General features: G+C 40.9%; 1 protein-coding gene and 1 long non-coding RNA gene across 3 annotated transcripts in view; one reads left to right on the forward strand and one right to left on the reverse strand.

Annotated features, from left to right (window-relative positions):
- Positions 1-20,734, reverse strand: part of magi2a (membrane associated guanylate kinase, WW and PDZ domain containing 2a) — a 200,993-nt gene that overhangs the window by 86,292 nt on the left and 93,967 nt on the right. The window lies entirely within an intron of this gene.
- LOC134878985 (uncharacterized) lies at positions 7,823-10,247 on the forward strand. The gene is made up of 2 exons (XR_010167761.1): positions 7,823-8,055; positions 8,942-10,247. It is a non-coding gene; the product is annotated as an uncharacterized LOC134878985 (long non-coding RNA).

Consider the following 20,734-nt stretch of genomic DNA (forward strand, 5'->3'; position numbering starts at 1 on the left):
TTCATATAAGTGACTGCAGTGCCACATCAAATGATAGGAAAGTAATTATCAGTGATGGATTTTAAATGACTCATACAAATCATTTAAGTACCGAACATTCGCGCCAAGGCCAAACAATTATCTGACTTGATACATCTGTCATTTCCTGTCGCTAATGTTTTAAACTGACCTGATTTATGCTCCCTCACACACTGTTGAAAGGGAAGGCTGGTTTTGTGTTGGTCATTTTGTGTGGTTATGGCCAACTTTCCTACTGGTACAACAACTCAACCACTGAGATCTTGGAGGCTGAACGCTTAAAGGATTAGCTTAACTGTTATTCTGTGACAGCTTAAGCAATAGTCCAACCTTTTGGGAAATATATATATATATATATTACATTTTAGGTCAAGAGTTAGATAGAAGAATGATAATACTGTTTATTTAATATGAAGCTACAGTTTAGCTTAGCTTAGTACAAAGACTGGAAACATGTGGAACAGCTAGCTCTAAAGTTCATTAATCATCATGCTTTATTAAATCTTTTTGAATCTGTACACAGCCTTTCGGAAACATGCAACTGGCTAAATAATAAGTGGCACTTGACAGCCAGTTAAACCACAACTCATCCTTTTAACACTTCAGTTATTATGAGGATTAAACAAACACACACCCTCTGCTTTTGTCTTTATGCTAACGCTCAGATAATACAGCAAGGATGTTAGGGATGGGAAAGATTTCCATATTGACACCTCGTCAGTATTTACTCATAAGGGGTCAACAAGTACTGCTTTTTAAAATGTGGCACTATATCTATAAAGTTGGGTTTATTCACCTTCAATGACAGACCGATTCAGAAAAATTAAGATGTGAAATGAAAAGCTTTTCAAGGATTAATAAATGTAAGATCATTTATATGAGATGACATTAAATAACTTAAATATCTGTCTATATGGAGATTATGGACCAACATTTCGCTAAAAACAATTGGAAAAAAATTGGTGTATCAATCTCTCTTCTACAGTGTTTGTGTATGTGTTTGTGTTATTGTCTGAATCACAATAAAAAGTTAAAAATGTTTCTTTTTCAAACATGTTTTGATTGATAACCGAATGAAGGTTAAGAAAACCGAGTCACACAGCAGGCCATGCATTCCTGATATGGTGGTACCATCCTTTCCCACCCTCTCTCTCACACACTGTCACCCCTCTTACTTTCCCTCTTTGATACAAGGATCCATTAATTCAGGATCCAATTACTTGGATCGCTCCGAGGCCCCTCCCCTCGCCATCCATCTCCGCTCGCTCGGCCAATGGACGCCTCTCCCGGTGCCACAGATCAAATTCCGCCTCCACAAATAATCCCTCACCAGAATGCTGCTGCCAGCGCCGCACAAACTTTAATTGGATCCTTTTAATAGTGCTCACTATGGCCACTTTCAGCCATGTAATTAGGTTTCTCTTCCTATAGAGTTTAATGGTTGAAGGGTGGGTGAGTCGGGCAAGGGGGAGAGCGAGTGAGACACTAGAGGAAGAGAGAGAGGGTAGAAAGGACAAGACTTTCAGTTTTACACCAGGTTTAATCCAATTTCACCCGCAGAGAAATCATCTCGTGCCATATACTTCTTCAATGGGTTTTTATGAGCCGCTATAAAAACCATACACTATTGTTGAATATACAGCTTCATTGATTTTTTGGCAGTGAGCGAAATGGCCATTTCTAGCTCTCTTTTTTGGTTTACACCTGTTTCAACCGGCTTCACTGATTAATGCAAAGCTCCGCATGGGGGGAAAAAAACTCTGATTCCCATAACGGAAACTCCCCGACCAGAATGCGAATGACGGGATTTCTGGAATGATTAATTTCCGCCACTTGTGAGGCGATTAGGAGGGAGTCAATCAAATGAATAATATATGTATAAGAACTCTATCAAAAGGCAGTGACACAGACCCAGGGATGAATGGATGATGGGAGAACAGTAAGCAGCTTAATGACAATACATTTGAAGCGACACACCCCCGAGGGATGAAGAGAGGACTGCCAGAGAAGAAGGAGAGAAAGAGAAACGGTGGAATGGCCCTACAGACGTACAGGGGATGGATGGGTCACTCACATTTCCAGGTGAGAAAGCCCATCCTGTAATTTTAGGTGACATTTCATACCTCAGCAGCGAAAAAATGAGTTTGTTTACAGCAAAAAGTCGATACCAAACTGAGCTCATCATGAAGACTGATCATCCTGCCCTTAAAAATGCCCGGTACTAAAACTCAGGGACAAATGATCAGAGGGGATATTTTCAGAAAGATTTCCGATGCAATATCATTAATACAAGTTCCTGAAAAGTATGTTTTACAGCTAGATTATGGAAACACTAGCCTGAGTAAATGAAACTTGGTGGAAGCTTGTAGCATTACCAAGGAAGAAGCAATCATACTTTGGAGGGGAGATACTATTGTATTCACATTAATGGCCTATGTGGAGGTTTGCCCACTCCCAGTGCCCTTTGAGTTTAGTAGCTGAAAAACTGGAAAGTTATCTGAGGTTAACATTCTTACCTAAATAATGCAGAAAAGTTCTACATTAAATGTCAGCCAAGATCATTTTTAAGGTGAATAAGCCCATCTGCGCTCGATAAAGTTCTATTTTGAACATGCAACATATTCTTATTCCTCACACAACCAATCTTGCAATCAGACAGATCAATTGATGTGGATTCAGCATCAGAATCATTTAGATCTAGAGGTGAGAAATGAGCACTCACCAGATGGAGTGATCAGCGCCTATTTTCAGAGTCATTTTGTCATTAGCAAAAAATAATACCTCTCATTTCAGCTTTTCAGGTGGGAATAAGTATTTACAGTGAAGAGATCTTTTTTCGAGAAAATCAAGTAAAAACAGCTGGTAGTTGTAGCCATGTGTAGCTTCTACCACGGAATATCAGAAACCCTTCAAAGGCAGCTGTTGCAGAGTATAACTGAAGGTAAGGCAGGCAGCGGGGCTCCTCATACGTGTCTCTCTGGGAGTCACACTGGAGAATCAATCACCTGTGTATTTCTACTTTATCAGGAGAATCTGCATCAGAGAGGAAGCATGAAACGAGGAAGAACAGGGAAGACAGAAAAAGAAGAGAGGCTTTTTACATGACACACTTTTTAAAAGCTTTATAAGGTTACACTATAAAACATACGCCGGCATAAAATCAGAGGCACGACCATCTGGCTGCGGCTTAATTAAATACACTTAATCGCATTGGAGCATATGCAACACATTCCCATGCAGTGCAGCGGGGAGGGCGAGACAGGGAAAAAAATCAATCCATTTTGATTAAGATAAAAGGACAATTTCTGAGTGACGCCAAACATCATTACAGCCACAGTGGTACGAAACGATGGCGCTCAAAGTGATTCATTCATCACTCCTGTTATGTTAACCTTTCTCCGTCTCCCACCTGCTGGAAGCCTCGCGCATTAATCTGCCTGCTTGTGTTAGCACTAATGACGGCTGAATGGAGAGCATGGGCTGCACGCATGTTGACGCCGTGAATCACACACTCCTCTGAATGGCAGGTGAGTAGAATTAATAGACGTGCAGTTCACAAAGGTCCTGCTTATGATTGTGATTGTGTGTGTGTGTGTGTGTGTGTGTGTGTGTGTGTGTGTGTGTGTGTGTGTGTGTGTGTGTGTGTGTGTGTGTGTGTGTGTGGGGAAGAGGCTTACACTGGGCTTGTATTAGCATTACTCTCAGAGTATGTAGCTAGGTATATGAATAGGTTAGGAATTGTACTTCCATGCTGAGCTGGATACACAATGTGTTATTGAAGTGAAGGACCATATTGGATATATATTTAAACAAAGCTCAGTGCAAGTTCAAGCAGGAAGACTGGGGACACATTTATTCACTCACAGCTCACTCCTTCTTTTTTAACAAACTACATTTCACCACAGCAGCCGATCATCGTGATGCAGTCGAACTTTAAAATTGATTTCCTGTCTCCTGCAGTCAGCTGTGATTTCAGGTGTTTATGCCTGTGGCCTGACTACTCCAAAGACCACACCTCCTCTTCATGTCCTCATCAAATCCAGATCTTCAACATCAACCACCAGTGTCTAGACTTCAGGGGGAGGGGGGGCATTGGACTCATGGCTGAACTCGTCTGGGTCTAATCACCAAAGAGTATTACCTTTACAGCACATGGCCACAAGGCCAGCGGTGGGAGATGCACTAAGAATGTGTTTCAATTCCACTGCTACAGGCGCACAGTCTATTGAAAAAAGCCCAACAATGTTCTGTGGATTGCTCATTTTCAAGGTTTCAAGGTTCAAGGTTTCAAGGTTTTATTTGTCATATGCACAGCAGATACAGCGTATATGTTGGCAATGAAAATCTTATGTTGCGTGCTCCTCCATGGAGCTTTTGGAGCAACACTGACTGGCTTAACCTTGGAAGTACATTCAGGAAAGCCAGTGCTAACAATGGCATTTCTGATGAAGTGTTTAGGCCTCAAAGTATTTCAGGTCTTGAGTTATTTCAGGTTTGTTTTGATAGTAGTGCTTTCCCTTCTAAGTGTACGCAGTGCATTCACATTATTCAGCAAATCAGCAATTAACAAATGATCCCAAACAATCATTTAATTATAGTGGAATTAGCCTTATCCGCACCGTGTATGAAATGTATTAATGGCTCCTAAATTACAGACTGTTAATCATCTTGAAAGGAGAGGTTTGCTGGTGGATGAGCAAATTGCTTTGGTTTGTGTGCTGGAATAAAAGAAATACACTGCCCGGCCCAAAAAAAAAGGTCACCACCTGGATTTAACTAAGCAAACATGTAAGAGCCTCCCATTGGATAATTACTGCATGGGTGATTATGTTTCAGCTGGCAACAAGTTATTACCTAACTGATGCAGTGAGTAGCTTCTCATTTGTTAAACAGTCATGTCGAAAGACATATCCTGTGGTCGTGGAAAAGATGTTAATCTGTTTCTGAAGGGTCAAATTATTGGCATGCATCAAGCAGAGAAAACTTCAAAGGAGATTGCTGAAACTACTCAAATCAAGAACTGTCCAAGGCATTATTAAAAACTGGAAGGACAGGGGGGAAACATCATCTTCCAGGAAGGAATGTGGTTGGGAGAAAGTCTAGAATGATCGTGATCGGCGATCACTTAAACGTTTGGTGAAATCAAATCGTAGAAAAACAGTAGAACTCACAGCTATGTTTAATAGTGACAATAAGAGCATTTCCACACGCACAATGCGAAGGGAACTCAAGGGATTGGGACTAAACAGCTGTGTAGCCGAAGAAAACCACTTGTCAGTGAGGCTTAAAAAAAAAATGGCTTCAATTTGCTAAGGAGCATAAAGATTGGACTCTGGAGCAATGGAGGAAGGTCATGTGGTCTGATGAGTCCAGATTCACCCTGTTCCAGAGTGATGGGCGCATCAGGGTAAGAAGAGAGGCGGCTGAAGTGAAGCACCCATCATGCCTAGTGCGTACTGTACAAGCCTGTTGGGGCAGTGCTACGATCTGGGGTTGCTGCAGTTGGTCTGGTCTAGGTTCAGCCACATTATGTGCCCAAAGAATGAGGTCAGCTGACTACCTGAATATACTGAATGACCAGGTTATTCCATCAATGGATTTTTTCTTCCCTGAAGGCACGGGCATGTTCCAAGATGACAATACCAAGATCCATCGGGTTCAAATTCTGAAAGAGTGGTTCAGGGAGCATGAGACATCATTTTCACACATGGATCGGCCCCCACAGAGTCCAGACCTGAACCCGATTGAGCATCTTTGGGATGTGCTGGAGAAGACTTTGCGCAGTGGTGCAAATCTCCCGTCATCAATACAAGATCTTGGCGAAAAAATTAATGCAAGACAGAAACAAATGTTGTGAGTTTGCAGAAGCTTGTGGAAACGATGCCACAGCGAATGCGTGCCGTAATCAAAGCTAAAGGCGGTCCAACGAATATTAGAGTGTGTGACCTTTTTTATGGCCAGGCAGTTTATCTTATTGTCTCTTCTAAAGTTTTGTTAACACCTTTAAAGAGGCACTGATATAACTTTATTTTTAAAAATCAAGCGTGTTGAGCACTTCCTGTATTCATTAAATTGAATCTCTGTGGGCAAATATGTGTGTATAAGTAGTGCCTGTGTATAAATACTAGGGTTGTGTGTGTGCAGACTGATAACCATGCAGCTTACTGTTCACCTATCGAGCCTGCCCCTGCGTGAAGCTGATGGAAGCGCCTTATCACGAACCCTCAGAGCCCTACACCCCTCGACTCAACCGCCAGAAGAAAAGTGAGACAAAAATAAATAAAATATGCTGGAAAGGAAGAAAAATACCCTCCAAGAAACCCGAAATGTTTTTCTCTGGAGATGTGGCACCCATTTTTGTTTGTTTATGACTGTCTAGACTAGGGTTGTCCCGATCCGATATTTGGATCGGATCGGCCGCCGATATTTGCAAAAAAATGCGTATCGGCCGGCATGGAAAAATGCCGATCCACAGACTCCCGATCCAGTTTTAAAAAAAAGTCCGGTCCGTGTTTTCCAGCGCACCGATTTAAATAATCCATTCCACTTTTTTCTGTGTTGTTCTCTAATATCCGCTCCGCATTTTCCAGCACACCAACACACGAGCGCATCTCTTAACCCACAGGTGCATAGACATAATAATAATATTATGTCTATGCACAGGTGTCCTAACCATTAAGACGGCCATTTGAAGTTACTGGTAAAGATGTCGGCTGTGTGGGATTACTTTACCCTAAAAGACGAAAAAGATGAAGAGGTGGAGTGCAAAACTTGCCACAATAAAGTCAAGCGTGGTGGTAGAGTTGTAAGGCATTTTAATACAACCAATCTTATTAAGCATTTGGCGAAATACCACCATAAACAGCATGAGGAGTTTTTAAAGAAAACAGAAGAAAAGAAAAAGAAAGGTCCAACACAACTTACTCTTGCACAAACGTTTGCAAAGCGTGACATACTGCCACTGAACAGTGCTAAAGCCCAGGGAATAACACGAGTCATTGCCGAGGAAATCATTCTGGATGACGAGCCATTATCTCTCGTGAGTAAAGTGGGATTTAGACGCACCATCCAGCACCTGGAACCACGGTACAACATGCCCAGCCGTCATTACATCCTTGAAAAAACGATCCCCCTGATTCACAAAGATGTTACAGATTACATTACCAAACAGATAGAGAGTGCAAATTATTTGAGTTTCACAACTGATATATGGAGCTGTGATCACCGTCCTTTGTCTTTATTAAGTTTAACTGCACATTGGATTGGGCCGGATTTCACCCCAAAGAGAGCTGTTTTACATGCGCGCGAGTTTAGAGGCTCACACACAGCGAATGCCATCACAGACGCAATGGAACATATGCTACGTGCTTGGAAGATTGACAAAAAGAAGGTCCATGTAATTCAAAGAGATAACGCGGCCAATATGAAAAAGGCAATGGAACAGCTTGGAGTGCCCAGCCTGGGATGTTTTGCGCACACCTTACAACTCGTTGTCCAACACGGTCTATTGGCACAGCGAGCTGTAAGCGATGCCATCGCCAACGGGAGAAGAATTGTGACCCACTTCAAACACTCCCCCAAGGCCTACGCGGAACTCGAGGATGTTGAAGAAGAGTTGAATGTTGAACCGAAGCGTTTGCAACAGGACGTTAAAACCAGATGGAGCAGTACGAAGATGATGATCGACAGCCTTGTGCATTGTAAGCGGGCGCTGCAGGCCTATGTATCGGATAGCGACAGCAATTTGCCAGTCACATTAACAGGCAACCAATGGTCGCTGCTAGAGAAAAGGGCGACAGTTCTTAAACCCTTTCAAGAGCTGACAGCCCAGGTCAGTGCAGCCTCCGCCACAGCAGCTGATGTTATCCCATTTGTCCGTGTCCTGACACGCTTTCTGGACAGTGAGAGCGAAGAACACCGAGGGATTCAAACCATGAAGGCCACATTCCTCGATGCGGTTCACACACGTTTTGACCATGTGGAAACGGAACCCCTCTATGCCGTGGCAACAATGCTAGATCCACGCTACAAAGACAAGTAAGTGCTTTATAATTATTTGAGAATGTTATAAGCTTTAGTACAATATTGAAAATATTTTACTGTACAGCGGGCATTTATTTCTTTGTCAGTATTTCAGTAGCCTATTGTTTTGTAGGTGTGATGGGAATGTATTACAGTGGAAACCGCTTATAGTGGTCACGGATATAGTAATCAACCGCTTATATAGATCAAAAGGCTTGGGAAAGAATAATTTCTATACAAATGCTGTTTAAATAATTCTTATTAATCAAGAAATCCGCTTATAATGTTAATTTTTGGCCATTTTATGAATGTCAGACTTGAAAAAAAAATGCACCGGCGGCACAGCAGAGCCGACGCACAGCGCAGAATAAGTTACGTAGGCTACTGTATTTGAGTTACAGTGTCTGCGCACTGCGCAGTACTATAATTAAACTTGCATGATAATACAATTCAGTAAATGCTGAAGCTACCGTTTCATTTAATTTTTCTCATTGAAAAACGATACAAATGGCATTTAGATGATATTCTGCATAAAAAAATAAGTGAAATACCTGTAGGCCTACGTAATACAAATTTGGTTTTAGTAATCAACCGCTTATAGTGTTCAAATTGGCTCTGGACCACGTGATCACTATAAGCGGTTTCCACTGTATTATTATTATTATTATTTATGGTTATATAAGGTGATGGGAATTTATTATTATTAGTCTAGTGTTAATATTCTTATTTGTCTTCAGTTATCTGATGGGTGAGGAAATTAACATCACTGTTGATCATTTGCTGATTGTTTGTGATCTATTTTGTGTGTTACTGGTTGTCATTTACCATTAATATGTGGAGACTGACTGAAACAATATAAAATAATTGATACATCTTTATTACATTACATCCAAATGTTAAGGTTCCTCACTGCTACCAACCTGGATCAGGCAAAGGAGGCACTAAAGGTAGAGGTGATGAAAATGGAACAAGAACTGAAGACCATGCCCTCTGGGGAAGGTGTGGCTGAGGCTGAGACAGCAAGGCAAACACCAGAAATGGAGGCTGGAAGCTCAACCAGCAGCCTGGGCAGCTACTTTGACGAGATACTGGAGGAGAGCGGCACAGCAGGTCCGTCTGAGCAGCAGATCACCCCAGGGGCACTGTTTCAGTTGGAGAGCTACCTCAGTGAGCCTCCACTTGGGCGTAAGCACAATCCTTTTCAATACTGGAGAGACAATCAGGCTCGACTACCCACCCTGGCAGCAACAGCAGCCAAGTTTCTCAGTGCTCCTTGCACCAGCGTTGAGAGCGAGAGGCTTTTTAGCGCAGTCTCACTCATCATTGATGAACACAGGAGCAGGCTGACACCTGAGCATCTTGAAATGCTCGTCTTTGTAAAAAAGAATCTCCCCATCATGCTCGGACTGCAGCCAGGGCATACAGTTGAAGGGAGTGTGTAGATTGAGATGGAGCAGCAAAGTGTGGAGGAGATTGGGGAGTAGAAGTCATTTTTGTTTTTAAATAGTTCACAATATTATTTGCACTGATTGTTTTTAAAGCCTTGGTTTACACTTGTTCAAGAGCAGAGTACTGATGCTGAGTTACTAGACTATTTTCTACTCAGGTTGTTTGTGTGATTTGCTTTCTTAATACAGTTTACAGTATTATTTGTAATGTAAATGGAGACTGCTAATGAGCCTCTTTTATGTCCCTTTTCTCTCTCTGTCTCCACACTAATTCACTGATTTGGCTAATTGGTGCCCACACTCTTTCAGACCCAAACCTGTCATTACAGTGTCACTACATCACACATTTTATGTACAGGGACAGCAAATGTGTGTGTCTGTGCTCTGTCCCTTTGGTGTATGCTTGTATTTGTATGTGCTGTCCCTTTTGTGAGTTCAGCCTGTGTACCTCTCTGAGATCATTTATCTCGTCACATAAGTACAGGCACCCAACGTACATGTCTTTCACTGTATTTGTGAACGTGCATTTGCACTTTACACTGGAAGTGCACGTCTGTGTGACTGTTTGTGTTTGAGTTTGTGTTTGAGTGTTGCAGGGTGCGGGTGTTTGTATACTGTACTCTAAGAGTGTGAGTGAACTGTGTACAGTTTACAGTATTATTTGCACTTTTTACTGTTAATTGATGCCATTTCTGTTTGTTATTTATAATTTTGTCAATTTTGTGTTTATCCCTGAATAAACAGGAAAACTCTTTTCAACATGAGTCTGACAACTAAGTTAGTAGGCTAAATAACTTTAAACTTTAATACATGCTTGGATAGGCCGGTATCGGTATCGGCCGGTATCGGTATCGGATCGGAAATGCAAATACAATATCGGTATCGGATCGGAAGTGCAAAAACCTGGATCGGGACATCCCTAGTCTAGACCCCTAATGTCGATGGGTGAAAATGAAAGGCTGTTACTCCGAGACTTAAAGAGGATGAAGGCAGGGTGGAGGGGAACAATAATCACTCTTGGCTTTTGATACAGAATGAACTTATTACCAGTTGGTGATGGATGATTCTTGGAGGCAGAGGACTAGAAGGAAGTTGAAAAGGCACAGAATAACAAGAAAGTTCTAATGAAAGTAGAGGAAATGGATGAAGAAAAACTGGGATAAATGCCTGTTTTCTGGACAGTATAGAGTTGAGCACTATGGGAAATTTGCTTCTTGAGCCTCCAGACTAGACGGCTCATTTCAAACTCAGAGAAGATTTGATTTGAAGTAGAAAGAGAATACAAAAAACACAAGATCGATTTAGAATGCAAGATTACGAAAGCGAAATATGGTTTTGATCAATGCAAAAAAATGTATGATTTAATTTAACTTAAAGATATCTCTAAAATAGAATACAGTGGACCTCATTTGTTTTAAAACTATATTTTGTGTTCTTAAAATGAAATGAAGTTGATGAAGTGCTGCAACAACTAGTTGAGTGCTTGGTGAGTCAATTGAATTACTTTATTTATGGATGAATTATTCAAACAATTTAATAAAGAAATATTCAACTTTTAATTAAAACAAGAAACAAAAACCCAATACAAAAAAAGTAAGAGATCAATACTTTATACCACTTTCATGATTGTAGGCGTCATTAGAGGCTGAAGAAAGCAAGTAGTTAGCTTAGCTTAGCAAACACTGGACGCAGAGGGAAACATTAGCTAGATTTTCTTGTCTGGAATACTCAAATAAAGTTATACTGTGGACACCGATAAGTGCTAGCTTTACTTTATTCTATCCATTTCAAATCTTATTTTCAGCTAGAAAGAGAAAAATACTTGTGAATTTTCCAAGTTTGCTGACAATTCAAAACATTTCAAAGGGAATTAGATCAGTTTGACATGTTTTAGAGCTCTAAAAATGTATCTAAAAAATAACACTCCTACCAGTTTTGATGAATGGAACTATAGAGGGAATATAAACCTAGGTCGACGGAACCTGACAGCACTTCATGATGGGTGGTTTTCCGTTTGAGTGACAGATGGGAATGGCCCTGAAAATGGATAGGAGGGAAAAGCTGAGCAGTGTTCCCTGGAGACCACGCAGACTGACAGGCTCATAGAAACTAGTTAAACTGAGAGGTTGGAGGTGAAGGTACAGAATAAGCTACAGTTGGATACAAGCCAAACTAATGCACACCTTAACATTTCTGTGAGGTAATGTTGCTGAAGGGCACTACACTTTAGGAATATTGGCCACTGACATGACAGGTACAGTATAACTTCTCTAAACACTTTCATGAGACCTGTAAGCTGGAAACGGCTGTTTGTAAGTATTAATCCTACCTTATTTACCCTTTACATAAAGGGTGTCAAACTCCATTTCATTGCGGGCCACGTTAGCATTACGGTTGCACTAAAAAGGGCCGGTTTTAACTTTAAGACTATATAAATGTATTATAAAGTAATTATTGCCTCTGCATTGGATAATTATTGGTTTTGGTAATAACTACATCCGAAAGCTTTAGTCTAAGGCAAATAATTGCAAGGGAAAATATGCAACAATTACAACAATTGCACAATATGGTGCACGTAGACACAGAAATACTGTATGTGGGTGTACACTTACAGTTCTCTGTGTTAAATAAATCCCATGAATTTATGAGATTAAGTTAGCCTTATTTTTATTATTTTTAGATCAAGCACTATTTAAGTATTTATGATTGGAATTTTGCAATATTTGAATAGTCTGAAAGCCAAGACTTTGAAACCCCCTGTTCCAGACCCTGGTGTGTATCACCTGTCATTCATTGTTTTCAGGGATGAGGAGGGGGCGGGGAGGAGGAACACAGAGGAGACGGTGATCACAGGAGTTTTCCTCCTGCCTTCACAAACTTTAGGCACGTATTTACAAGTATTCATCGTCTGAATATAGAGAAAACTAATTCATAAGCTGCAAGTCAAGACCTCACATCTTTCTCTTATCATAAAAGTGGAAATAACCGTAATGCAAGTTTTTTTTTAAAATGTGTGTCTCTGAATGAGCCGTAGCGACAGCGGACTGACAGAGCGGCACATTCTGTGAGGAGGCAATCGACTGTCGGTTCTGGTTCCAGTGTTTCTTTTCTCGGTTGCTGAAGCAGACTTCGCTCCGTGTTTGGTGTCGCTGTGCCGCTGTAACAAAGCTCTGTCACTCACTACTGCCTCACTCGACAGTGACTGAAGTCGCTTCAGCGCGCATGTCACAAAACGAGATGAATTGTGGGACATGTAGTTTATGGGCAACGAGCCTCTGTAAAGCGGCGTGTAGCTGTATAATAAACGTATTATATTCTTTGAAAACTCTCGCGGGCCACATACAATTAGTTTGCGGGTCGGAGTTGGCCCGCGGGCCTTCAGTTTGACACCTATGCTTTAAATGGTCTTTCTCTCTGTGCTTCTTTAGTCCTCCATTGTCTTATCTGGTTATTAAGTATATACTTTATATCATATCCCAAATATATGTAAAAGCGTTTCATAGTTGAATCCATTCCAACGAATTACCACATGCTTTACTTTTCTTTTTGGACTTTATGGTCAATAGAGCTCATTTAGACAAAATGTAACCTGTATTTCAGTTTAAAACACATTTACACTTTTTTTATGGCAAAAAATGATAAAAGATACTATGTGTTTGAATAAAACGCCCATTATTAAATGAAAGTAGTGATCATTATTTTTTCTTGCCAACTATCCATGTGATTTTGTGACCATTTGATAAGACATTTTTTTAGAAAATTTCAAATTTCACAAGATCACCACAGACCTAGAAATAGGCTTGAATCCCAAATGGTGTTGGTGACAAGATGTGACCGTTAATGAAACCCTATGATCTACAGAAAAAAAAGAAGTACTTTATCCACCAAGATATTGCACGCCAGATACAATAATTTGACGTAATAAAGCTGGAGGGTGAACTCACTTGAATATTAAATATGTGAACTAAAGTATGCTTTAAAAACAAATGTTTAGCATGTTTTTAAAGCAAGTATGTGTTTGTTTTTTTCCAACATGGATTAACAAAATGCAAAACCAAAGCAAAGGATGGGCTAAAAAACACAGAAAGAGGCAATAATATGGAGTTAAATTATGAAAACATGTTCATGTGCTCATGCTTAAAGCATCTTGCCCTTGATGTTTCTTAAATCTTGGCCTTGATGTCCTTTGAGTTTTTCCTCCCTGTGGCGTCTCCCAGTCTCTGCACTGCACTGATCTCTCTCCAACACAAAAAAGTCAAACAAAAGGCCAGAATAACAGTGGAGACTAATTAGGGACACATTCTGGGATATACATGGAGATGAAAGAGAAGTGGTAAACAACTAAGAGCTGCAGAGAGGCTGGAGAGGGCCTTTCTATTTGATCCAATTCAGATAAAATGTCCCAGTACCTGACACAAGCGCACAGAGAATCTGAAACAACTGCAAAATGTGCATTAGCCGCAGCATCAGCAGAGCCAAGTGATATTACGCACATTTAAGTGCAGCAGAGTCACACTATTTTGGTAATGAGTGGTATGGATTACAAGGCAAAAGCTTAACTGCCAGCACTTAAAGTTGATACCTCATTTACACTTCCACATGTCACACAGTACAGGGCTGCAGCCAGAGATTATTTCAGTCATTTAGTCCATGAAATGTCAGGAATCACAACCATCATAACTCTCCAGACCCCAAGGTGACATCCTCTAATAGCTTTTTTTGTCACACCTCTTAAATCTAACAGAAGTCGTGTCAACCTGCATTCCAAACAGTGCGTCCAGGGTGAGTCCAATGAACTTGATCAAACACATCTTACTGCAGGAAAAAGGACAAACAAAAAAAGGTCATGTGTAGATTAGGGCTGAAACGTCTTTAAAACGTCAGAAAATCTAAATAAAGTATCTTCAATTGTTTTGTTTTTTTCTGACCAAGAGTTAAAAACCTAAGAAAAATGGCTGTCCGAATATCCGATTTCCACAATACCAGTGCCAAATAATTCTGGGAAAACAATATGGTGGTGATAACTACAGAAAAGTAGAAATAAATGAATATTAAATTATAGGTAAACAAATTAATCTGAGATTAATGAGTGTTTTGTCTCTTTGTTGGAAAACTATTACAATTCATTCATAACGTATGTGTATAGTTAAGACAATATTTTGAAATGAAAAATGTATTTGTCTAAAGTAGTATATTCTGACAGCCTTACATCAAAGTTAATAACTTAATATAAAATAAAACCTGAAAAAAGTACATTTTACTAAATGAGATGGTAACTACTTGATCCCTATATTTACAGAGAATTGCAAAAATATGTCTAATGATTGATTTGGGTTTATTCTGGATCATTTACACTAAATTGTAATATGTTTATTATTAACACAATGTCAGTACTTTATTTTGAGAATTGTTTTCATTGTCAATTCCTGTATATCGCAACATCCTTATTCAGAGCTATCAATTGCTAATGATATTAAACTGAACAGATATGTAAATGCTCTCATCTGAGGAGCTGAAACCAGCACATGAGTGGCAGTTTGTTTGATTATTGAAATTGTTGTCGATTACTCTGAACAAATACCTCTTTCCACAGCAGTGGTGCGGTGTGTGCATGTCATTACTGCAAGGTGAAACACATTTTGTTTATCCCAACAGGAAGGCAATGCATATTTATGTCCCCCTCTCATTATTTTTCATTAATCTACATCAGGCTAAAGGCTTTGTAATAGACATTCTGTGTCAGGGGAGAGCGTTCTCACAAACGCTGCCAAGGAGAGATAGAAAAACAACCTTGGAGAGAAAGAGTGGAGGGGGGACAAGGAGGCGAGGAGAACTGGTTTTTCATCCCTTCCCCTACTTTGATCTCTTATTGAGCAGAGGATGTGTGTGAATTTGAGTGCGTAATGGGGGGGTATGGGGGTAAACAAAGCGTATAAAGACTGGAATAAAGAGAGTGAGACGTATCTGTTCCAAACCCACCGCACGTCCATTTCATTAAAGTCTAATCCCTCCTGCAGCCGCTATAAAGCTCTCTTTCTCCCCCAGCATCCTCCACCTGACAGGCCTGTTGGTGCTGTTACACTAGGCTGGTCTTTATTTGCACTGTACCACACCATGTGCTCCAGGGAGAGCACCTGTCACCACTGTTTAATGCTGTCTTTATGCTGTGTCAGTGTGCGCCTGCTCCTGCCATGATAATTTAGCGAGTGTCTGTATGTGCATGTGGGAAAGCGTATGTGAGGAGCGAGTGTGTTCCTGTTTAAGCACGATACGAGTATTGCTTCTGACGTGCCGCATGGCTTTATGAGCGAAGTTAAACAAGTCTTCATATCCGTCTGCTGCTGCTGCTGCTGCTGCTGCTTCCATCGAGCAACCAGCAAGGCTGTGCAGAGGCTCCGTCATTGGCAGAATATGTTTAAATGTGTGTGTGTGTGTGTGTGTGTGTGTGTGTGTGTGTGTGTGTGTGTGTGTGTGTGTGTGTGTGTGTGTGTGTGTGTGTGTGTGAATTTGCATTAAAGAGCTTGTGAGGAAGAAACAACTGAATGCAATTGGGAACGTCTTGGCAGCTGTGAACAACAGTTGAAACTTCAAAATGAAATTCCTCACATTTGGCAGCGCTGAGGAAGACATAAACACAGTTCAACCTGCGCTGAAGCGTGAGGAAACAACTTATTCGATCGACAGAAAACTATTTTGCAAGACCAACTTGAGCCCTGGGAAATTGTGGAGTATTTTTTTGCATTTTCTGAGATTGAACGGTCTCCATAATTAATCTTCTTATTTCATAGCAAAACTAAGACCACAGTCTGCTACCATGCTGATGTTTTGCTGCTGTAATCTTAACTATGTTCTAGGCTTAATTTAGCACGTTATCATCTTAACATTTGCGAATTAGCACAGACTGCAGCTGAACTGGCTGGAAGTTCTTTAGATGTACAGGTATTCTGCCATAAATCAGAGTATTAATTAACACAAGTATTGATTTTTAATTAATATGAGTAGTTTTATCCCTCTCACTATTGGGAAATATAAATGTGTCTTCATGATGTTAAAATCGCAGAAGTCCCAACAATACAAAAGAAGAAACCCCAGCATCCTGCCGACATATTGACACACACAGAGGAACACATACATCTTTTACAGGATGTGTTGAGTAAAAGAAGATGCAGAGAAGAAGACGGAAAACTTCTTCTCTCCTTTCCTTACAGCACCACCCCCGCTGTGCTGTCTTAAATAAGAAATACAAAATGAAAGAAGGGTGAGCCTTCTAATTCACAAGGCCATTGTTCATTATCTGCCTCTCTTTGATCATTATCTGCTTTCAAAGAATACTAGCGAGATGAGAATCAAATGGCAAATTATGCAAAAAAGGAGCCAAGACAGGAAGCAGAGTGTCATTCTGCAGAGTGCTTCCCCTCTGAGAACACAGGGGGGGTCGGAATGGAGTAGACTGCTGCACCTTAGGGCAAATGACTGATGTGCAGTAGCCGTTAGCATGGTGAAACAGAAACAGGAGAGGTGCTCTGGTTATTTGTGATCTGTTCAAAAGTCTTAATGGGCCATCTTTGATGCACCGGTGAGTACAGCAATTATGGAGCAACAGCCCCACTCATCCAACATGGGTCAAACTATTAAGTAAAGGGGGAGGGGAGTGGGCATTGAATGTTAAAAAAGAGAAATGAGCCCTGGAGGCAAATAGAGCCGTATTAACCAATTAGCTTCTGTCGCTGGACTACAGGGCACAGTGACATGTGGGGTTACTATTTGTCTCTCAGTGGGGGAGTCTGACAGATGGGTCACCATTATCTGTTATTTGGCTTCATCTGTCAGTGGAGGGGTAATTTCACACAGGGACATAAACCCGACCTGCCACTGGGGTAAATTAATAGATTTTATAACAACCGGGACACGTGCATAAACAGACACAGCTAAATATCTGTCATTATACCGGTACTTTAACACCAGTGAATATTTTCGAGGTATGGCAAAAATGTGTACGAAATTGAAACTGTTAGTAATGTGTTTGAAATATGTTAAACAAAAAGCTAGATTTCAGTTGTTAGTTTGAATGAACACAGAATAGTGGTTTAAAATGTGGAACTTAGGATTCACTTACTTAGATTTTCAGAAAGCTTTTGACCATATCCTACAGCCTTCTTCTTGCCAATGTCATTGTGCTACCAACGTACAGATCTCGTCATCCATAACTAAATGGTTGTATAGGAGGGCAAACATAGCGTCTGTCAAATTTCAAGACATCTTGGTGGAAGGTAGAAGAATAGGAAAAAGAATAAGCTCTTACATTTTGGAGGTTATTCAAATCAAATGGGGGAATACAAATATTAATTTGCTTATGGAACCTGCCTTGGTCTGTGCCCTCCATATGCCCTTCTAGCTACACATGTGGTCTGTTACAAGGGAGGTATAGGGTTAAGGTACAAAAATACTAATTCACTTTTCCTCCCGCATCACACATGATCTGAATTGAATTTAACCGTCAACGTTTGCATCGAGGTCAGTGAATGATCAGCTTGATAATGGTCTGCATGGAAAGGCATATACAGTATAATGTGATCAGACTTGCTTCAGGAAGAATATAAGCAGAAATTCTTTGTGTAATGTCAGATTCATCCAATTCTCAGACAAAAACTTTGAAGATGTATTTCAGACTTGACTAAGTGCTGAGCCCCGACTACAGGGGTGATGTTCTCTCCTAGCTTTGACGAAGACAGACAAGCAGCAAGTTATTATAACCCCCCCTTTGAACACTGTAAATACTCTACTATCTGGACTGCTGAGACTGAAAAGAGTGGAAGATTATGTCCTAGATTTCACAGAGCATGAATTATGCTGCGAGGACGACATCAACAAAGCACAAACGCTGCTCAGCCCACTTTTACCCGGGCTGCCTCTTTTTTACCGAACACCCTTTCATTTTCCTTTGGTGTGAATGTGCTTGTGGGAAAGCTAATGAAAGCCTCAAAGCTTCCTTACATCATAAGCACACAATTTTCTTCTCTGGCTCTCAAACTGTGCAACTTGGGAGCTTGAAAGCGGCAATCCCCGTAGAAAGCAATGGTTTTGCCTGCTTACTACGAAGCTAGTGTAGTGTCGGTTATGGCGGTAAAACATCTCCAAACTCTGGGGACCCGTCCTTCAGGGGATGCAAATGAAGACAGAGAAGTCCCTTTAACCATGCATGCACACACACACCTTAAACAGCATCTCTCTGTCAACAAGAGAGAGGGTAGAGTAATAGACCATGAAGAAGAGAGAGCTGGGGAACAAGCGAGGCTTTGATGTGGAGTGACGGACCGGGCCGAGGCGGGAATACACTGGCATATTAGCATCAACTTCAAATGGACAGGAAAAGGAAAGAAAAACAGGAGGAAGGAACCCGAAAATAAATATCTGGGAGGGAATTACGAAAGGAGGAACACTTACAGAGAGATGCATAGCAGATGAGAAACAACAGAGATAAGAAGATGACAGAGGGAGTCATTGGTTGCAAGTAGTTTTGCTTTTCATAGCAGAAAATGATTCAGCATGGTGAGCCAGCAGTCGGGCATAGAAAATCCAAAATATGGGATGTGAGGGAAAATAAGTCAAAAGTGGAACTGTAAACACACACAGATTGAGAGGGAAGACACAGATGTACCAACAAGACTCCCTTAAGAGAAGGACAAACATGTTTTTAAAAGGTTGCTGAGAAACTCAGCTTTAAATCATTCATAGAAGCAGTTGCAAACATAGCTATCATACATAAGCCACGGCCTAAATACCCTCACATGCATATTGCATGGGTTACATGCATGCTTAAATCAAAACTACACCATTTGCTAACTCCAATTTCATGAGTCACCATAGGAAAAACACATAGTCATATTGAATTAATGAGGGCCCAATGGAAGGGACAAAGCGGCGGGGGTAAAAAGGGGCTTAGCGCTTCCTGCTGGGGCTTGTCGACACAGTGTTCACAGCGGCGGCCGGGAGCGCTGGATCCTCATCCGCTCTGACAGCTCTCGTAAAGAAGCCATTACACAAACATCTCCTATGGGGCTGACCACACAGCGAGAGCTGTAGATCAATCCGAGCCTCCCACAATCCCCTGCAGGAAACATGCCTAGGAGAAGACACACGCAGATACAGAGCACGAGAAACACCAAGAAAGAAACGTGGAAAATATAGATTGAGTGGAAGAGGACTACACCAAATAAAAGAAAATAGATGAAGGACTTAAGCACAGTTTGCTTTCAAATATCACAAGGTACTTATTCCTTCTTTTATTGACTTCTGATGAGAACGGCTCCTGTTAAACCTGATGTGATGTGGTATATAAACAGAAACGATGAAAGATGATCAATTTGTTACATTACATTTACGGAATTATTTATTGGCAATTTCAAACTAATAGTTGTATTTAACTTGTTTACAGTGTCTTATCTAGGGCTGCAACTATACATTTATTTCAGTTAGTTTACGTGCTAATTTTGATTTTATATGTGCTATAAAAGCGGCTCTGAGTGACACCGCGGGCCCTCTCAGTCCGTTCCCTTCAACAACCCCGATCTAGTTCAAATATCATATATATTGCAACATGAAAAATGTCATATTAACGGATTTTGTAATAAAGTTAGGGGAGAATCGTGTGGTAAGTTTAGGTACTACAGCTCCCATAATTCAGAGGAGGTAAACAGTGAGTATAATGTTGCGCAGGGATTTTGATGGACTACAGTTGTGAAGAATTTCTCAGGTTGGCAGTATTAATAATATCCCAAATTACCTATTAGCAGTTCCTGCTTGCACTGTAGCCATGACAACCAACACTGGATTACTCTAACTGGAGAAAACCTAAAATATAATGATTCCCAGGTGAGTTCAGGAGAGTGTGTTGTAACTCTGAAGCTGAAAGTATAAGTCATCATGTCTGCATGCTGAGGTTTGACTGAAATAGTTGAGATGTTGCAGCATTAAGACTCTGAGGGTTATGGGGTGTCTTAATTGCCTCCATGATCTGTTTATCTACTGCTGTTGCGGGACAAATGAGCAGGCTAGACAACATTGACTAACTTCCTGTTGTTTTTCCCACATGCGTCTGTCCCTCATCAACAGTCAATCTTTGCCTCACTGCTCTCCCTCTGTGCCCCCCCGGCGCAGTTTGAATACCTCTGGGCTATAACATGTCAGAACAATAGTGATCCCCTGCTCCCAGAGCCCCAGGGGATACCTTCAGAATGTTTGTTTCA

This window comes from Eleginops maclovinus, chromosome 17, assembly GCF_036324505.1.
Source record: "Eleginops maclovinus isolate JMC-PN-2008 ecotype Puerto Natales chromosome 17, JC_Emac_rtc_rv5, whole genome shotgun sequence".
NCBI lineage: Eukaryota > Metazoa > Chordata > Actinopteri > Perciformes > Eleginopidae > Eleginops > Eleginops maclovinus.